At 42.5% G+C, this 20,092-nt stretch overlaps 1 protein-coding gene across 1 annotated transcript in view; it reads left to right on the top strand.

Annotated features, from left to right (window-relative positions):
* The window catches only part of efr3a (EFR3 homolog A), a 463,079-nt gene that overhangs the window by 237,496 nt on the left and 205,491 nt on the right, over nt 1-20,092 (top strand). The window lies entirely within an intron of this gene.

Raw genomic sequence — 20,092 nt, 5'->3', positions numbered from 1 at the left:
ATTCATATAAAAATACTTGACAGAGGTCACCTTTTATCTAAATTTACAAGCCATCTAGACAACATATGTGGTTATTATTTGCCATTTACCTCTGCTAGATCACATTTATCAATAAAAAAAATATCCTTCTCTCCAGGGGAATAATGTAAAAAGGGCACTCTGGTGACAAGTTCTGCACAAAATAACAATCTAGTCAAAGTCATGCCTCTGGAGACAGGAAATCTGCTGGCTCTAATTTCCCTGACCAGCAGGGTAATCTGGGTGAGGCAAGTGAGTGATTAGTTGACCCCCTTCCCTTAAAGCAGTGGTTCTCAATCTTTTTACACCAAGTGCCACCTGAGAACGTAGCTGGCTCTCCAAGTACCACCATATGACCAACGTTAAAATACAGTCTATTCAGCTATGCACAGTTCACGCAGGAGGCAAATGTATTCCTAATACCATTATTTATTGTTAACTTTTGTCAGACACAGCCACAATGTACAAAGGGGTAGCACTAGAACTAGCAAACTCTTCCACACAACTCATACAATGCAAGGGGCATTGAGGACATAATAACTAACATTCTCACATAGCAAGTGAGAAAATTAAGAACAACTGTATTTCAGCAAATGTACTTAATTCTCTCTCTCTCTCTCTATCTCTCTCTCTCTCTCTCTCTCTCACAGCAAGCAAGTGTCCTTCATTCTCTCTCTCACACACACACACACACACACACACACACACACACACACACACACACACACACACACACACACACACACACAATTCAGGTTGTGAAATATAGCCCCAGTCAGGCCACTTCACCAGGAATTATTTTGTTACAAAGACTTAATTTCCTGCATTCTGGTGCAGGAATTTTTGAAATGTTACCCTTTAAATGCCAGTGTTTGTGATGGGCATCACAAATTATTGTTAAAAAAACACATTCAATACATTTTCGAATTGTAACCCTTTAAATTCCAGTTTGTGTGATGACATCACAAATTATTGTTAAAAAAACACAAAAAGTAAAATATTTTCAATATATCAAATGCAAAGTAAATTTTTCTGGGGGGGGGTATTACAGGCTAGGCATGCTAGGCATCAATGATTAGCAACAACACATATTTTGATGGATTTTTAGTTTTTTGTAATGTCAGATTTAACAACAACTCTTTTCAGAAAAGCGGGAGTATTTCATTTTTTATCTGACATTACAAAAAAATCTAAAAATTAAAATGGTTATGATCAGGGCCAGTGTTGCAGTGCTGGTATAACTCGGTATAACGGCGTTATACCTCGCTCACTGAGGCTGAAGTACGCGCAATCGCTTTTTACATGGCATTATCCAACCGGACTCCCGGAGAAGCATGCAGCTGCAGAGCCGCAGAGCTAGCGGCGCTCTCTGGGCCGCGTGCTGACGGCCGCGCTGTGAGGCAATAGTATCCAGCTGCAGGACGAGAGCAGCCAAAAAAAACTGCATGCGCACGCGCGCACGCGCGTGGAGCGTTTGACCTACTGTCAATTTGCCACTGCACCACTGATCAGGGCTGAAGTTGAATAAAAGATGTATGACTGTTTAGACTGCATTCATCTGTCACAGTGATCTCCTGGTTGTTCCCCACTTAGGTTATCTAACTATCGTGCCACCACAACTAGAAACACTGGCCTGCTTCTAAGTTCAGTGGCCTGACTGCAACAAAAAAAATTTAATAAAAAAAAATTATAATATATATATTTTTTTTGTTCAAGTACCATCGGCAGTACCACCTAGTACCACTAGTGGTATGCGTACCACAGGTTGAGGGATATTTCACTTCAGTAGAACTAGTCAGAATCAGTAGTCTTAAGGCTCCCACATAGTCGGGCGTACTGTGAGCAGACCGGACTCTGCACGGCATGTACGCAGTCGTTTGAGGTTTCATAGTCGAGCGTACCACCTCGTACCAATTTCCTACATTTCTTGTGCTAGTTTACTACATTTCCCACAATCCTTGCACGCTATTTACACTTCCTGTCACGGTGTCGTCCACCGATGTCAAAATAAAGAGTCTTAGACGGTGGGCCGAAGGTCTCTAGAGGCTTCCGTTAATTAAATGATTGATCTGGTTTTACAGAGTATGTTATTGTAATATGAACTACATAATATACTATAATAACACATTTCCGTTTGTTGGCAACGGTTTTTGGGTCATATCTTTATGAAAATTAATGTGTTTATAAGATAAAAACTACCTAAGTTTGTGAAAAGGGGCGTTGCTGCGGAACCAATCAAAACGCGTTACAACGTCAGGTGACTTGATTTCTCCCAATGACATTCCTCAAGCTCCGGAAACTAGGAAGTAAATTTGCGACTCGTCTGTTGACAACACTGGATTTAGCTCTGCATCGGTAAGCTCTCAATACTCATATACATTACTATTGAAATGCATTTTTACTTAACTTTACAGCATTATTCAAACGTGATAGGAAGTTATGAGTCATCAGCTGTTTATATGCAGTCCGTTTTGACTTCCGATTACACATTGGAAAATGTTGTAGCCAGCTCACAGACTAACGTTACGTTAGCATTTTAACTTTCTCAGATAGCAATCTAACATTACGTTAGTGTAAATCAAACAACTCTAACCCAATACTAATAATAGTAACTTGTTTCACATTCTTGCTGTGTGTTACTGGTATAGCGGTCTGTGTTGTTGCCTGTGACGTTGTACTGCTACATCTATTTATGACATACCATATTTGTAAATACAGTACTGTTTGTCACAAGATGTTGTCACAACCGTTACATATGTACAAAATATACTGTCTCATAAATATACTCTTCCAATATATAAATATACATATAAATATATTGTTTTAGATGCTGTTGTCACTATGAATTACAAATGGGGGGCCCTGATGTAAACAAGACAAACGTCTTTCTCTGGTCTGCATCCCCTTAACAATTGTGTGTATTGAGCTGTACTGTACTCATTCTGCAATCTGTTAATATGATGAATAACGTTATCTATTGTAGTAACAATGTTCCAAAATGTATTGATTGTTTTTCTGTTTCCCCAGATGCTCAACCCTGGACCACACAACAGATATATTCTAGGCCTAATTAACCCTAGCCTGAGGGTTCTATAGTAATCAATCATGCAAGCTCAAAGATTGAGCTCTTGAGGTGACTGGCCCTGCTCTATATCAATAACCATTATCAGAGTGGCAACTGCAGGACCTGTATTTCCCAAAACAATGAATATCATGATTGAATGATAGGCCATGGTAAACAGCACAGTGAATAAACAATGTGCAGTCCCCTTATATATTGTTCTGGATAGAAGTGGGGCCAGGCTAATCTGCAAGAGCTCAACTTTTGAACAAGGATGGTCATCCTCTCACATAAGCTGTCCGGGGACGACTCACACAGCTCTCTACTCTCTGGGCCCTGGACTGGACACCCCTCCACTGTACTAGTTACACATTACACACATACAAATGACAATGACACTATGTAACAACCATCAAATGCACTCACAGCACACACATCCACACACACACTCACTTTAAACAAACAACTGACTGCAGCACCCACTTTAGAACACCTAAACACACTTTATATTTATTGGCAAAGAATTTGCACTACAACCCATACCTCATTACACCTTACTGTAAATTGTACCTCATCCCATTGCTGCATTGTACTGTATAGTATATTGTATTGTAACTCTTGTATGTATATATTGAACACTTGTCTACGTACTTGACTTCTATTTTATACTTATCTATTTTTATCTAGCACAATCTCTGGAGCAAAACAGAAAGAAGCATTTTATATAAAAGTATTCTGTACTTCTGTATGACAACTAATAAAGAAACTTGAACATCAAAAAATCAACATTCTATTCTCTATGCCAGGCTAGATCTGACCTTGACTCATGTTACAGGATTAATACACACTTTATACACAAATTGCATATAGCATTCTCTTTGGTAGCATTCATTCTGTGTTTATTGTCATACTGGGGAATAATATTAATATTATTATGTCCTATTGGGGACATAATTTTAAATTCTGAGCAATTCAATCATTTTTTTGATAGAGAGGACGTCTGACATTGATTGAAAACGGTTAACAGATTGCAGAATGGGTACAATACAGTACAGCTCAATACACACAATTGTTAAGGGGATGCAGACCAGAGAAAGACTTTCGTGAGAGACCAACAAAGTGAGGTATGTAATACATTTCGAATCAAATTGTGGTCGGTTAGATCTAACATTAATATCACGTTATCCATCTAATGGATAGCAAGCTCACCTGACGTCGGTATGGCTTGCGAAATACAATCTTATAGTAAGAAACAAAACACAAGTTGAACATAGTTTTGAACGTTTTATTACTAGTATTTAGGTCGGACCGTCGGATAGATCTAATGTTAATATCACGTTAACCATCTAAAGCTCATCTGTGATGTCGTTATGGTTAATACAGTGCGAAATACAATCTTATATAGTAACAAAACAATACACAAATTGAACATAGTTTTGAACGTTTTATTACAATAGTATTTACTGTATCATGTTAGCTAGCGTTCCAGTCAGATCCATTCTCCGTTGTTCTTGTTGACAATTTTGGGGTCCCGAAATCCCGTTTATGTATCCTGATTGGTTTATCAGCTAGAGGTGTCCAAAGATATGCATGAGCAAACATTTAATTTAAATGTAATATTACGAACACCGATGACCAACAGACGGCTGGCCAACAAACGTATTTTGACTCAACATAATAACTAGATATCACACACAAAGAATTGTGTAGTCTGCCAACATGGATCAATCAAGTTCACTTTAGACAGACTCGGCCTCCCATCTATCTAGGTTATCTCCGTTTCCAAGATTTCAAAATTAGAAAAGCCATTCAAACTTCTCAAGTTTCTTCAGATGATGAAAAAAAGACATGGTCCAAATGTATATGAATTGGAATGTATAACGATTAGTGATAGTAAAACAAAATTTAGTGCCATCTACCTGCCAGGTTTACCGGACCAAACCTACCCATAGAACCATGATCCTGCCCTACTCTCTCTTGGCATGGAGTGAGTGTTCAGAGTAAAATGCAGATCGGTGTCGATCAACAAGCCGAGCAGCCTTTTGTGTGACACCTCTATGTAAAAAGAATTAATCTACAAGTAAACTAGCGACCACTGCTCTCTTTGTTCTCCTGTCAACACCACCATTCCTCTCAGGTATCAGGCTCCTCATTCACTCACCATGTCTAAATACCATAGACCACCGCAACACTTCCGGGATTCTGAAATCAGGGAGGAGATTGCGGGGGGAGCATATGAATGAATGTGGACGAGAGCCGTGATGTAAGTGGTTGCCGATACGGCTGTGGGGGTGCTAGAGACATAATCGAATAGACGTTTATGCGCCTCACTCTCCTGAACACGGCGTGACCCATTCCTAATCGATCAGAACTAAATCGGCAGAGAAAAAGCCCATTTTAAAGCACCTATTCCGCATGGACATGCGCAGATTGCCCATGGAGTCTGGACGACGCGAGATGACGCACGAATGAATGTGGACTGTTCTATCAGAGGGGCGAGCTTCGGTGGCCAGTGTCCTTTCAGCCGAACAGGATAATGAAAACATTATCCCACTAAATGGCCAGACGCGTCTTATGGCGACATCTACAATTACCTCATTGAGTCTCCAGGTAGACTAATGTTTATATTTAAGTGCAGCGGTCTGTAGCCACTCATATTACCACCGAAGCTCCGCCCTCTGATGGAACAGTCCACATTCATTCGTGCGTCATCTCGCGTCGTCCAGACTCCATGGGCAATCTGCGCATGTCCATGCGGAATAGGTGCTTTAAAATGGTCTTTTTATCTGCCGATTTAGTTCTGATCGATTAGGAATGGGTCACGCCGTGTTCAGGAGAGTGAGGCGCATAAACGTCTATTCGATCATGTCTCTAGCACCCCCACAGCCGTATCGGCAACCACTTACATCACGGCTCTCGTCCACATTCATTCATATGCTCCCCCCGCAATCTCCTCCCTGATTTCAATGTAACACGGAAGTGTAGTGGTCTATACTTCTGAAGTATAAACTATACAAAATATATTCTGTGTCGTAAATTGTTCAGAGTCTGAGGTACTTTATGTTGTCATTTTCAAATTGAGTATAGGAACTATTTCTCACTTGAGGCGTAGTTTGACCAACTGTCAGCTTCTCACAGAATGTTTAGAATCTTTCTTCCGGCAAGGCAGTGTCAGGGCTGAGCGTATTGAACCCAGTATGCGGACACAGAAAGGCAGACGGGTCTCGTTAAAACTCTGCACATGTGTATTTATTTAGAAAACGGGTAGTCGGGTATCCAGGCAGGAATCTAATGACATGGGGGGGGGGGGGGGGGGGGGGGGTCTTGTACAGTCCAGGGAGAGTGCGTGGGGCTGGGTCAGGGGTCAGCTAGCCCCTTTCGTGACTGTGATGCACCGAGTGAATCCACAGTCACTCTCAGCTACGCCGCGACCAGGCTAAAAAGAAACTACCAAGCGTGATCGGGGGGCTCGGGGTGGGTCAAAAATATATCAGATATGAATTTCAAAGATACCCAGCGTACAATATGGGTTTAACACAGCTTTACAGTGGGGTCTGGAAGCTCGGAGTTGCTAATAAACAGTTTAAATCATTGTTACAAAACGAGTGGTACTTACAGAGCGAGCCGTCTATTTCCGCCATTGGTGTCACCGTGCATGCGCACCAGGCAGCCATGCATGGTGCGCATGCGCGGTGACACCAATGGCGGAAATAGACGGCTCGCTCTGTAAGTACCACTCATAATGGGTACTCAGGTAAAAAGGGAAAGTAGGCAGGGGCAAGGTAGTCCAACAGGTAAGGGGTCATACATCAAATCAAATCAAATCAAATTTATTTATAGGGCCCGACAACACACGTTAATGTCCCCATGGGCCGTACAGATCTTCTTTAAACAAGTCAAGAAGAAAACATAACAATAAGTCAAGAACAGAACAAGAACACCATAAGGTGCAAACATTTTTAGATGGATGCAAATAAATGAAAGAATGCAAGCACTCCCAGACATACCCCACGCGAAGGTAAGGAAAAACTCACTAAAACCTAACAATAGGGAAAAAAGCTCCACAGGCAGTGTGGAGGAGAGAAACCTTAGAAGGGCCATTCAAGGGGGGATCTCCCTTCTTAGATGTTGGTGATAGTAGTGTTGCAGACGGACAGTTGGTAAGCATGCACTCATGTGTGAAGTGAAACACAGATGAGTGCATGCAATAGCAACTGTACATTTTGAAAAATTAAAGATAGAGCTAATAGCGATAGCAACTGAACATTTTGAAAGATTAAAGATAGAGCTGATAGCAATCTATTTGAGGCACAGGGGCGGCGCAAAGAGGGTCACGTCCTCCCCGTCTTAGTCAAGGGACATTTAACACTCCGGTCGTTGCTCAGGGACAGCCGGAGACAGGGAGATAGGGGGCGGCGCAGAGAGGGTCACAAACTCCCCGACATCATCGCGGGACATCCGGCACTCCGGTCACCACTACGAGACCTCCGGAGACAGGGGGGCACGCAGAGGGGGTCTCAACCTCCCGGCCTTCGTCACGGGACGTCCAACACTCCGGTCAACACTCCAGGACAGCAAGTCATAGGGAGACAGGGAGACGGGACAGGCGTTAGACAGCTCATGAGATTGTAGTAGGCGGACATAGCAATAGATACAAGTGGTAGGCATATATGTGAATGGAGTAGATATATGAAGTAGGCGTATTATGTGAATAGAAATGGAAGTACTTAACCCAGCAATGAAACCGCATTGACTGTTAATCTGTTAACAGTCTGTTAATACTGTTAATCAGTTGACAGGACCACGGACAGACGGCGGTGAATAACTGATCCAAGGCCTCGGAGGTGCATGTAGAGCAGTCACTACAATCTTGGCCAAGACCCCGAGGCATCCATCACCTTAGTCAGCGCCAGGAGACGGGCACTCAGAGAGAAGGGGGGGGGGGGGGGGGGGGGGGGGAAGAGTTAGAGAGTTCCCATGTTTGTGGTGCTGCAAAGGAGCAGACATGTAGTACCCTGTAGTGCCATGTAGTACCATGTAGTACCCCGTAGTGCCATGTAGTACCCTATAGTACCCTGTAGTGCCATGTAGTGCCATGTAGTACCCTGTAGTACCCTGTAGTACCCTGTAGTGTCATGTAGTACCCTGTAGTGCCCTGTGGTACCCTGTAGTGCCACGTAGAGCCATGTAGAGCCATGTAGAACCCTGTACCCTAACTAAACTACCCTGTAGTAAACTACCCAGTGGTAGTTCAGGTCCTCATACATTCTGGGAAAAGGCAATGAAAATAGTCAGGCAGGCGGAGGTCAGAACACGTTATCCAAGCACAAGATCAGGGTGAAGAGCCACATATCGGACTGCGGGAAAGGAGGACAACACAGGGTTAGGTACAGTTAAGGAACAACAGAATAGATCACTGACGAGCGCACAATAAACTACGACTGACTGGGAAAACACAAAGTTATGATCTGGCAGCATCATGACATCTGACAGCATCATGCTGTGGGATATTTGTGGATATCCTGAAGAAGAATGTTCTCAGTCAACCGAGGTTTGGATAATAACAATGTTTATTAACCAAACAGTATAGTACAGAAGAGAGAATGGCTGAGGGCTTCGCCCCAGGTGATCAGCTGAAATGACCCAGGTGAAAAGACCTGGATTGATCTCGGGAGGAGACTTATATAGTTAACAAGGGGGGGATGTGGTCCCATTTGATAGGTCAAATGGGGGGGGGGGGGGGGGGGGATGCAGGTTTGGGGAGAGGGGCACAGGATTGGGGAGAAAGGGGGTGGGGGGGGCACAGGATTGGGGAGAAAGGGGAGGGGAATGTCTTATTCCACAGAGGGGGGGGGGGGGGGCACAGGTAAGGGGACACAGGGGAGGGGAATATCTTTACATGAGGACATTATATTATACCACAATGCCATCTGACGTTGATCATGACATCTGATAGTTGACATAATTGGCCCACAGATGTCAATCAGCTGCTCCCATGACTCCAGCACACCTGAACTCCAGCACACATGAACTCCAGCACACATGAACTCCAGCACACCTGAACTCCAGCACACCTGAACTCCAGCACACCTGAACTCCAGCACACATGAACTCCAGCACACATGACTCCAACAGTTAACCACTCCCTGTGCATTCCATGTAGGGCAAAGATATGCAACACACTCTTACCGACAACAACTTGACTGGAAGAACACATCAAATACCAAAACCAAAAACTTACCTTTGACTCAGAATTGTCTGTTTTATTGAAGCTTGTACAGCAGTAGTTTGTTTATACTTCAGAAGTATGATATTAAACATTGTCCCCAAAGTGAATGGAAGTGAATGAGGAGCCTGACACCTGGGATGAATGGATGTGTTGGCAGCAGACGACAGGGACAGCAGTGGTCACTAGCTTTCACTTGTAGATGAACGTACATGGAGGTAAGACTGCTGAAACTTGACAAGTTCCACTAAAGTGAAATATCCCTTTACCAATTACTGCTGTAGTGCAAGCATTGATGAGAACGCTTTTTACTGCGTTCTGGATGTCCTAGCTTTCTCGAGGACCTTGATTCCTTTAATGGCCTATGTGGAGAGAGTGTGAGCAGAATGCCAAGCGCCTAGCATGGCTGCCACCATGGTGTGGAGAAGCATGGAGAAGTGGCTGAAGGCATGGTCAAAATGATGCTTCTGTTAGAAGCCATTGATTGCATCCCAGCTGTGCATCGTGGACCTAGCCGTATAAGCCAATCACTGGCATCGATCCTCCAGGTCAGACTAGCTCATCCTCTGCTGTATGTACCAGTATATCAATCCATTTGTCCAATGGGCCAGAGGCCCTGTTTTCCTCTCCTGAACAGCAATATCGACAGTGCTAGTGGAAATAACTTGTGTCTTCTCTTGGAGGCATACTTTCCCTATACGGATTGTTATTTGTGCATAACTTGTCACCAGTGTGTCTTTCACTTTCAAGGAGAGCTTCACTGTACTTCGTACTGAAATCTGAGTTCCACTAATAGGTCAAACCTATCACGGTCCAATATGTGCTAACTTAACACATTTAGCTACAGCATACACAGAAAGATGAGTATGTATTGACATGTCTTGAAAGAATAATAAGCTGTAGAATTCCTGGATGATCAATCAATGGATAATTGTTGACAATTTGCATTTGAATAGATCCTTGCATTCTCAATGAAGGTAAAGGAATAGAGATGTTGCTGAGCAATTTTAAGTAGTGTGTTGAACAATGTGGTGGAGAATACACATTTGTTATTCAATATAGAACATTTTCTTAGGGTTTAAAGTATTGTCAGATATTATCGGCCTACCGATATTATCGGCCGATATTGGCATTAAAATGTGATATCGGAAAATATCGGTATCGGTTTTTCAAAAAAAAAAAAAATTTAATTTTTTTTACATTTCTATAACCTTTATTTACCCAGGCAAGCAAGTAACAACAAAATCTGATTTTATTTATTGTCAAAAGTATGCATGTAGATAATGTATAGCTACGACGTCATTGTCGCAAAATAATTGACCGACACGGAGTTCTGGAATACCGAGGCGTGGCCGAGGTGTTCCTAAACGCAGTGAAGGTCAATTATTTTGCGACAATGACCGAGTATAGCTATACATTATTCCGCTTATTACGTGGCTAACTTACTAACAATATACCTAATTCATTTTACACCATCGACGAGACGAGATCAAATGCAAACGCAGTTGTTCTAACTTCTGTGGCTCCTCTGTCATCGCCGGCAGCGGGTAGGTGTGTGGTCTGATTGCACTGAGCTGTGCATAGCCTGGTAGATGGTGCCATCTAGTGGCGATCAAAATGCTTGATTGTGATTGGTCAATAGCGCTCTGTTACCCGTATCAGCGGTCATTATTGCGCGTTGCCCATGACAGCGGTCAGTTATCGATAAATAATTGACCGCTGCTATGGGCAACCGAACGCTATTGACCAATCACAATCAAGCATTTTGGCGAATGTGAAAACGCCATGTAATAAGTAATGTTAATTACCTGAAATTATTTCGTTTTTTTGGGGGGGAAACCCTGCATATATCGGTATCGGTTGATATCAGTATCGGAAATTAAGAGTTGGACAATATCGGTATATCGGTATCGGTAAAAAAGCCAATATCGAGCATCCCTAGTTTAAAGTATATCTGGAGAGGATCTTTAAGACTGTGACAAGGTCTCTCTTTCAGGACTCTGAATATCAGGAACCATTGTGCAATTTGCAGTGGTTTTAATGATTACTATATCAATAGTGATCATTGCAATGTCAAATGAATGAATGATCAAATCATAACAGCGCTTTTCTTTATACTCAAAATGATTTACATGTGTAGGGTGGGAATTTCCTCCTTGATCACCACTGTGTATCACCAACCTTGGGCTGTGTGGGCTACACTGGCACCAGGCACACATTACACTACACTCAGGAGACACGGATTGATATCAGCCAATTAAGGAGAGGGATGATTAGCTGGCCTTGATGTCGGGATACCTCATCATCCTTCGTCTCATCATCATCATCATCATCTACATTATCATCTTCTGCATCCTCTTCATCTTAATACATCAGCTTACATGATGTGTTCATCACAGCACAAGCGACCCTCAATAGTTCCATTAAGTCATGCTCTCGATCAATCACTCATTCATTACACGGCAAAGCAACATTTCCCTGAGCCTCAAGCATCTCTTTATGTGCACTGAGCTGAGCAAAGTGAGGTGTGTGTGTGTGTGTGTGTGTGTGTGTGTGTGTGTGTGTGTGTGTGTGTGTGTGTGTGTGTGTGTGTGTGTGTGTGTGTGTGTGTGTGTGTGTGTGTGTGTGTGTGTGTGTGTGTGTGTGTGTGTGTGTGTGTGTGTGTGTGTGTGTGTGTGTGTGTGTGTGTGTGTGTGTGTGTGTGTGTGTGTGTGTGTGTGTGTGTGTGTGTGTGTGTGTGTGTGTGTGTGTGTGTGTGTGTGTGTGTGTGCGCTATGCCTACCAAGTATCCAGCAAATCTAATGATCAGCACAAAAGCCATGGAAACTTCAGCCAGTTGTCAAGGTGCTGCTTCAAGGACAAAGCCTTAATCATTATCCTATGAAGAGAGTTGGACAACGGGTGTTCCACTCTCGTTCCACTGTCAAACATCTCCGCACAAAGAGGGAGTAAACCGGTGCTACGTATAAGGAATGGTCTTAGTTTTTCCCGATGCGACCCAGTTTTCCAGAACACCATTCAGGCAAAAACATCTGATTGGCCAAAAACAACAGCTCCCTGCATCAGTAACCAATCGGATGTTTTTTGCCTGCTAACTGGTGTTCCTGGGGGCGTATTGGAAAACTAAGACCATCGCATCTGGTAGCCCGGGTGAGAGCCAGGTGTGAGTCAGGGGAGGTTTGGACGTAGATGTGGGTATCATCGGTATATGGATGGAATTCGATGTTATGGCTTCGGAGTATGTTACCAAGGGGGGGACTGTAGATTAAAAAGAGCAGGGGCCCCAGGACTGACCCCTGGGGGACGCCGGAGTAGGGCTGGGCGATATGACGATATTATATAAATATCGGGTATAGTTCATTAACGATACACTTTTAAAACGTATCGTGATTTTTGCCCAAGAGGATTGTGTCGCGTCAAACTGGTCCACACGTTCAAACTTTTGAACAACGCCGCCCCCACACACACACTACTGCATCAAAGTTACTACTTATGATTAACAAAGGCATTCGTTTTGTGGCATTAACGTTATATAGTTACACGTTCAATAACATCAGCGTATTTACCCGAACATAGCAACGTCCGAGGACAACCTAGATAGATAGCAAGCATTACTCGTTCATATCTCAGCCCGTGCTGAGTTGTGCCCATTCTGCGGTCTGTTAATAAAGTTTTCAATCAGACAGATGTATGGAAAGGCTTTTATTATAACATTCGTTGCAGTAAAATCATTATGCCTCGTTTAGTCATCCTGCAGAGCTAAAAGCTAAACGTCGGCTAAACGTTGTTTTTGAGCTCTCGTCAAAATCAATGGCGGACAAAAGCGGAAGTAAAAAATTAATATGCGCTTGCTGATTGGTGCTAAGAACAGCAGGGCGGGTGCAAGCGGTGTGATGTAATTGGCAGACTCGACTGTCAATCAAAATTATTCTGTTTGCCGTCTGAATGAATGAATGAATGAATGAAAACTTTATTAACAGATTGCAGAATGGGTACAATACAGTACAGCTCAATACAACAACAGTGGACTGGAGGATGAAGACCAGAAAAAGACTTTCGGCTTTTTTACTTAAGGGTCCTCCATTTTCAATTCATCAAAACATTTAGAGACATACAAATATACAGTAGTTTCATTAAAATGCTATTGATTGATTGATTGATTGATTTAAAACTTTATTAACATATTGCAGAATGGGTACAGTACAGCTCAATACATACAATTGTTAAGGGGATGCAGACCAGAGAAAGACTTTCGTCTTGTTTACATCAGGGTCCCCCATTTTCAATTCATCATATTTCATATCTAAATCATATAATATCTCATTGCTAAATATATGTAATATATAATCTAATAATCCAATAATCTAAATCGAATATATAATATAAAAATGCTAAATGCATGGGTATTTTATGTTGTCTTTAATGTTAGCTTGCAAACTCAAATACTGTCTTCGTAAGCCTCATAATGAATTGTTTCGGGGAAAAAAGAAAAACATCGTGATGTGTATCGCCGAAAGGTCAGAAAATATCGTGATATCATATTTAGGCCATATCGCCCAGCCCTATGCCGGAGGTAACACATCTTGTGCTGGGGGTGAGGTTCCACAGCATCACGTATTCCTGCCTCCCCGGGAGGTAGGAGTGGAAGAGGTCGAGAATAGGATGGCCATATTTAAGCTCATTTTACTCTCAATAACTATCAAACTAAATTCATATGTGGAAAACTGTTAAAATTGTTGGGATGTGTGTGAGATTATGTGCAAAATAAATCTGCATTGTTTTTGGGGAAGTGTTCAAGTCAAGTCAAGAGTCACTTTATTGTCCCATCAGCTGGGAAATTTGTCTTGGGCTTACACCCACACTACAGACACATACAGACATGACACAACACAACTGACTCCTGCACAGAGGAGATACACAATATAAAAGATACAGTAAAGTACCTGCAAAGCAGGATGTCTGGCAACACCGCATTAGAATAGTATACCTATCGGTTATCGAATATCGATAATATAACAACCAAATATCAGTTATTCGTTAATTGCCATTTATCAGGCACTATTTTAAAGTTTAACTGAGATTGGAATAAAGGCGTTTTTAAACCTAGTATTTAGTCTAGAGCGTGGAACTCTAAACCTCCTCCCAGAGGGCAGTAGCTCATACTTGGCATGTAAAACATGGGAGTGGTCCGAGACAATTCTATTTAACAGTAGCCTGTTAAAAAATAGACTGCAGGGATGGGTGACCTTTCACCCCTATGATCTTCCATGCAGTCTGCATCAGACGGACCAGTTTGGACTTTGTTGTACAGACAGGTTACCAAACCAAGCTGTAATACCGTATCTGATGAGACTCTAATACAGATTGGTAGAAAAGTAACATACATTTTTGATCTACACCATGAACTCTAAGGCGACGTAGAAAGTGCAGTCGTCAGGGCGGCTGGGTGGCACAGCGGACATTGCACTCGTCACCAACGCAAGATACACCGGGTTAGAATGTCGGCGTTGCCTCCGGCTTGGTCCGGCCGTCATACTAACTCAATTGGCAGAGTTAGCTTTAACACTTTAAGTTGAATGTATACTCTAATGGGAAAATGCTTTGGGAGTTGTCACCGGTCCCGGTGTAGGCCAAGGAGCATACTGGCAGAGCCTCCATGTGTAACTGTGTGTAGGGTTGAGGCAGCACTGGCCTTGTGCCGCATAGTTTATCATTTACCTTGCTCTCCTGTGGAGGAGAGATTAGCGAAAAGGTTGCGTGGAACTTGAAATACTCAAACCCCTGCAACCACTGCAGATAAATAACGTTGAAGTCTAAAACGGCCTTTAGACTTGTGTCAAACCATTTTTGGTAGAGAGAGGACATGGTCTCTATGGTGCTTCTGGCTGAAGGGAGGACATGCTATCTATGGTACTTCTTGCTGAAGGGAGGACATGCTCTCTATGGTGCTTCTTGTTGAAGGGAGGATATGTTCTCTATGGTGCTTCTTGTTGAAGGGAGGATATGCTTTCTATGGTGCTTCTTGTTGAAGGGAGGATATGCTCTCTCTCGTGCTTCTGGCTGAAGGGAGGACATGCTCTCTATGGTGCTTCTGGCTGATGGGAGGACATGCTCTCTGGTACTTCTGGCTGAAGGGAGGACATGCTCTCTGGTACTTCTGGCTGAAGGGAGGACATGCTCAGATGGTGCTTCTGGCTGGAGGGAGGATATGCTCTTGGGTCCCATGGTGCTCCTTGCTGAGCTGTCCTTGACTAAAGAAATTCTTAGTTGACTAATAGTCAAAGCATTTTTAGATTTTGAATAGTGGATTTCATTGACAAATCTGTGAAATGTTTCCACATGCAGCAATGCAGAAGGAACTCTTGGGTAAAACTATTTTGAAATCACTTCACTAGTGGGCGCCACCAGTTCCAAACACTCTAATTTAAACACAAATATGGCCATAAATCAATGACAGTTTGTCCAAACATCAACGTCCAAACAACGTGATGGATGTTTGTAATACAAAGAAAATCCGCAATTTACCAATAAGTGCTAAAAATGGAGAAAAAAATATTTAATACCACAATTACAAAACAGCATTCCGGTCGGAACATAAGTAGACCGCCGTTTACTCCGGCCCCACTTCGTGTAGGGAGAACTGCTTTCCTCTGTCTATGATGCCACCTGGTGGAAATTGGCGGTCTACTGAGCCCACCTTTCTAGTTGCTTATCTAATCAGGCTGCATTGGACCTGGTTGGAAGCGGTGGTCAAGGACATTTGATTCCGTTAATTGCCTCTCGGAGTGGTCTTACGTGAGCAGCATACGGAGAGAAGAGGTATAGCAGCTTGTAACACACCCCGGCACGAGGAAACTCTTTTTCTCCCAATTAATGACTTGTCGTTGCGTAGAGTAGACCCTCCCCTTTTGTAAACGGCGTCACGACGTGTATCAAGGAAGCAACCTTGATGCGGGACTGTGAGGGACCAAACAGCTTAGACTTGAGGAGTCATAGGTAGAGTGCTCAAAGGAAGGTTTATTTTCCCCCAAAATGTAAATACAGGGAACAAAAACCACAAAAGTGCAACAATAACAAATAAGCAAAAAAAGCTGTTCTTGGGCCCAGCAGAACTCTGGTCAACTTAAACAGAACAAACTAAAAATACCTAACACAACTGAACCAAACAAAACTGACCTCCAGACTAAGACAAGAGGGAGGTATTTATACTGGTTGACTAAACCAATACAGACACATGGGGCAAGACAAATAATCAATAATAAATTACATTAACCTTAATCATCTATAATTTATAATAAAGTTAGTTTGAAGAACACTATGTATTTATGTAACTGAGTCAAGCTAAAACATACATAAATCATAGTAGAACATCATTGTCTAATTAAATCCCCCCCCCTCCTCTTCTCATGGAGTTGGTATCTCCCGGCAAGCCTCTTCAGGGCCCTCATTTATCAACTTGGCTTACGCACAGATATGTGCGTAACCCGTGCGTACGATCATTTCTAAGCAATGTGTGGGATTCATCAATTTGAACTTGTGCTTGACTTTGTGCGTATATTTAAGCACAGGTCGGACCATGCGTAGTTGGTGCCGGTGGTAGAATATTTTTACAACGCGGAAATAAGCACCGCGCTCCGCGTAACTCAACTCGTTATTATTTTGCGCATATATTGCAGAAATACGGGAACGTTTTGATTATATTTAAAAGGCTTTGCCATTGTTAAACGTAATAAGTGGAACCCCGAAGCTGTAAGCAGAATACAAGTCATATGAACACCCACAATATAAACGCATTGCAACGAGAACAGACAGAGGTTATTTGTCGAGTGTATGTGTATACAAAACCCTTGCAATAAATGTGTCTTAAATGAATGAAAAGCATACATGCTCTGGACACAGAGCATATATCGTGTGGGTGATATCATTACTTGTATTCTGTGTCAAAGCCTAAATCAAAACGTCCCCGTATTTCTGCAATCTATGCGCAAAATAATAACGAGTTGAGTTCTAACAAAGAACGTAATATATTACATGCTGGTAGGCTGTGCAAGTTACTGTTGCATAATGTAGGCTATGGGCTGGCTGCTATTATATGTACTTCATATAGGCTGCCTAATACCAACAACAAAATAGATTGTAGCATATGCCTCTACACACATTATATTATACACATCATATTATATCTTGGTTCGGCAGCGCCTCTGTGAACAATCTCTCAGAGTTTGCTCCATCAGTAATCAGTAATGTGAACGGGATTCCACTTGGTCAATGTACAGATAATCTGCGATGCGCATTTTGGCTGATAATGTGGCCGGAGTCTCATTCATATTCACTTAAATGCAGATCATAGTTATCCACTAAAGCCATATGACTCTGACCAGAACGGGCTCATGACGAGCGCACATAATAGGCATTAGAGCGCAGAGTTGTCTGTGAACTTGGCAACTTCATTGGATTTATTTATTCTCTAAAAATATCTATAATCATACGATTAAATATTTTTTTAAATAAAACGCTAAATACTATTATTCTGTGTGTCATGTTTCCAAATAAGATTGTTCACAACGGGAAATGCTGTATACGTTCAATTTGTTGGTTGGAGGACCTCGGTGATCAAACTCGCTCTCAGTGGAGTCTCTCAGAGTTCGCTCGGGTTAGTCCACTTTTCCACATTTCATGGGGTGTTCCATTACCGTATATGGTTAATCGGGGCGGTTCTGGTATGCAAATACTTAAAACAGTGCACGAGCTCAAACGTAGGATCAGTCATATTTATCAAGACAGGTGTGCGTAGGACCTGTGTACGCACGTGTGATGAATCCCGTTTTTTTTGTGCGTGCACACATTCTAAATTCTGTGCTTAAGTATGGAAATAGAACATTTTCTTGTCACGTTGATGAATGAGGGCCCTGGTATTTAAATCCAGCCTCTTCCAATTACTGGTCATTTGCCAGTTGCCACCAGGAAGAGCAGAGCACCGCCCGGGACACCAAACATGTAAGACAAAGAAACAGCATGAGCAAACAATTATGATAAACAATGTAAACTAAGGTTCTTTGCTACAATATTTCGCTCCATCAAACTGCTAATTTACTTATTTTTTTACTATGTGTGTGTCTCTCTCTGTATCTATCTCTCTCTTTCTCTGTCCCTCTGTCCCTCTATCGTTCCCTTTTTTCTCTCTCTCTATGTCTCTCTCTCTCTCTCCATCTCTCTCTTTGACATAGACAGATTTATTTTACACTATTTCGTCCTGGTTTGCCTCATCCTGATTGATGCTTTTCCATTTGATTTCTTCCTCTTCTTTTTCTTCTCAGTCAAACTGATTGATTTCTCTTCACCCGCCCTATTGTTCATTATCCTTCCATCCCCCATGGTTCCTCTCTCTCTCTCTCTCTCTCTATCTCTATCTCTATCTCTCTCTCTCTCTCTCTCTCTCTCTCTCTCTCTCTCTCTCTCTCTCTCTCTCTCTCTCTCTCTCTCTCTCTCTCTCTATCTCTCTATCTCTCTATCTCTCTATCTCTCTATCTCTCTATCTCTCTCTCTCTCTCTCTCTCTCTATCTCTATCTCTATCTCTATCTCTATCTCTATCTCTCTCTCTCTCTATCCATCGTTCCGGCTGTTTTTCCACACATTCTCGACAATGTTTCGTTTTTGCCCAAGTGATCTGATCGAGGTGTTCAAAGACGCAGAAAGCAGTGCTTCTCAAAGTCCAATGTGTCCTTGAACAAGCCACTGAACCCCCCATCTTAAAACTAAAGGTGATCGTGCCTTTGAAGTTGTGGCTCTGACATTGTGGAACACTCTGAATGATTTTCATATGGTTATAACAGAAGTACAGTAAAACACCTTTTAATTAAGGCAAAATGGGGTTTAGCCTCTGGCTACATCAGTATTAGACTGATGACACACTGAGACATTTCCCTCCATTCTCTGTAGAAGCAGGGCCTGTGAGAGATATCAAAACCATAACAATAGATAAGATGGAGTCAGGAACAGAGCTCAGGGTTGGCATTCCAAGCAAAGTGCTAGTATTATGGTAGGTCTCTTTGGGTCAGGGGTGACAAGCTGCTGAGAGACAGAGAGACGGCCATTGCTAGGGTGACGAGATAGCCAAAACAAAGCAAGAGCGAGACAGTTCGATTCAAGAGAAACATTGGAAGAGAGAGAGAGACTTTAAGCTGTTAGTTCCGGTAGGAAGTGCAGAATAGTTTCAAAAGCGAGCAAGACTGATCACATCACGTTCACGAGGTAGAGAGCTAGCGTGCTAACAGACAGGCCGCAGAACCACCGAGCAGGTATCGAGAGAGATACAATCTATTAATCTAGTTTCTTATACCTCTAAAGACTTTCAATTAGTTAATTCTGTACGAGAACCTTGGTTTAGGCAAATAAACGTCCTTCGTCTTCCATTTTTGTCCGGATGCATTAGCGGGGACAGTGTTACAGCCATGTAAGGGAGTGGGAGGACAGAATTCCACCGAACGATTGCCTCACAAATAAACACAAAGCAGAGACTTCACGTAACGGCAGATGAGGCCTGATAACAATCAACGAGAAGGCTGTAAACACAATATCTAACAACTCTTCCTACAGGCATACAATCTGCAGTCTCTGTTGATGCCTTTTAAAAAGCAGCTGAAGATACATTTATTCAAACTGACCTGTTTTGAAATGTTTTGCCTTTTTGTAGGTTTTTGTGATTCCGCTCTGTGAAGTGCTATGCTATGCTAAATAAACTGAACTTACTTACCTGCTCCGGGCTGCTGCAAATGGCTGAGCAAAA

The sequence above is a fragment of the Notolepis coatsorum genome, assembly GCF_963971535.1.
Source record: "Notolepis coatsorum genome assembly, chromosome: 13".
Lineage (NCBI taxonomy): Eukaryota > Metazoa > Chordata > Actinopteri > Aulopiformes > Paralepididae > Notolepis > Notolepis coatsorum.
This window is presented reverse-complemented; position numbering and strand designations above follow the sequence as displayed.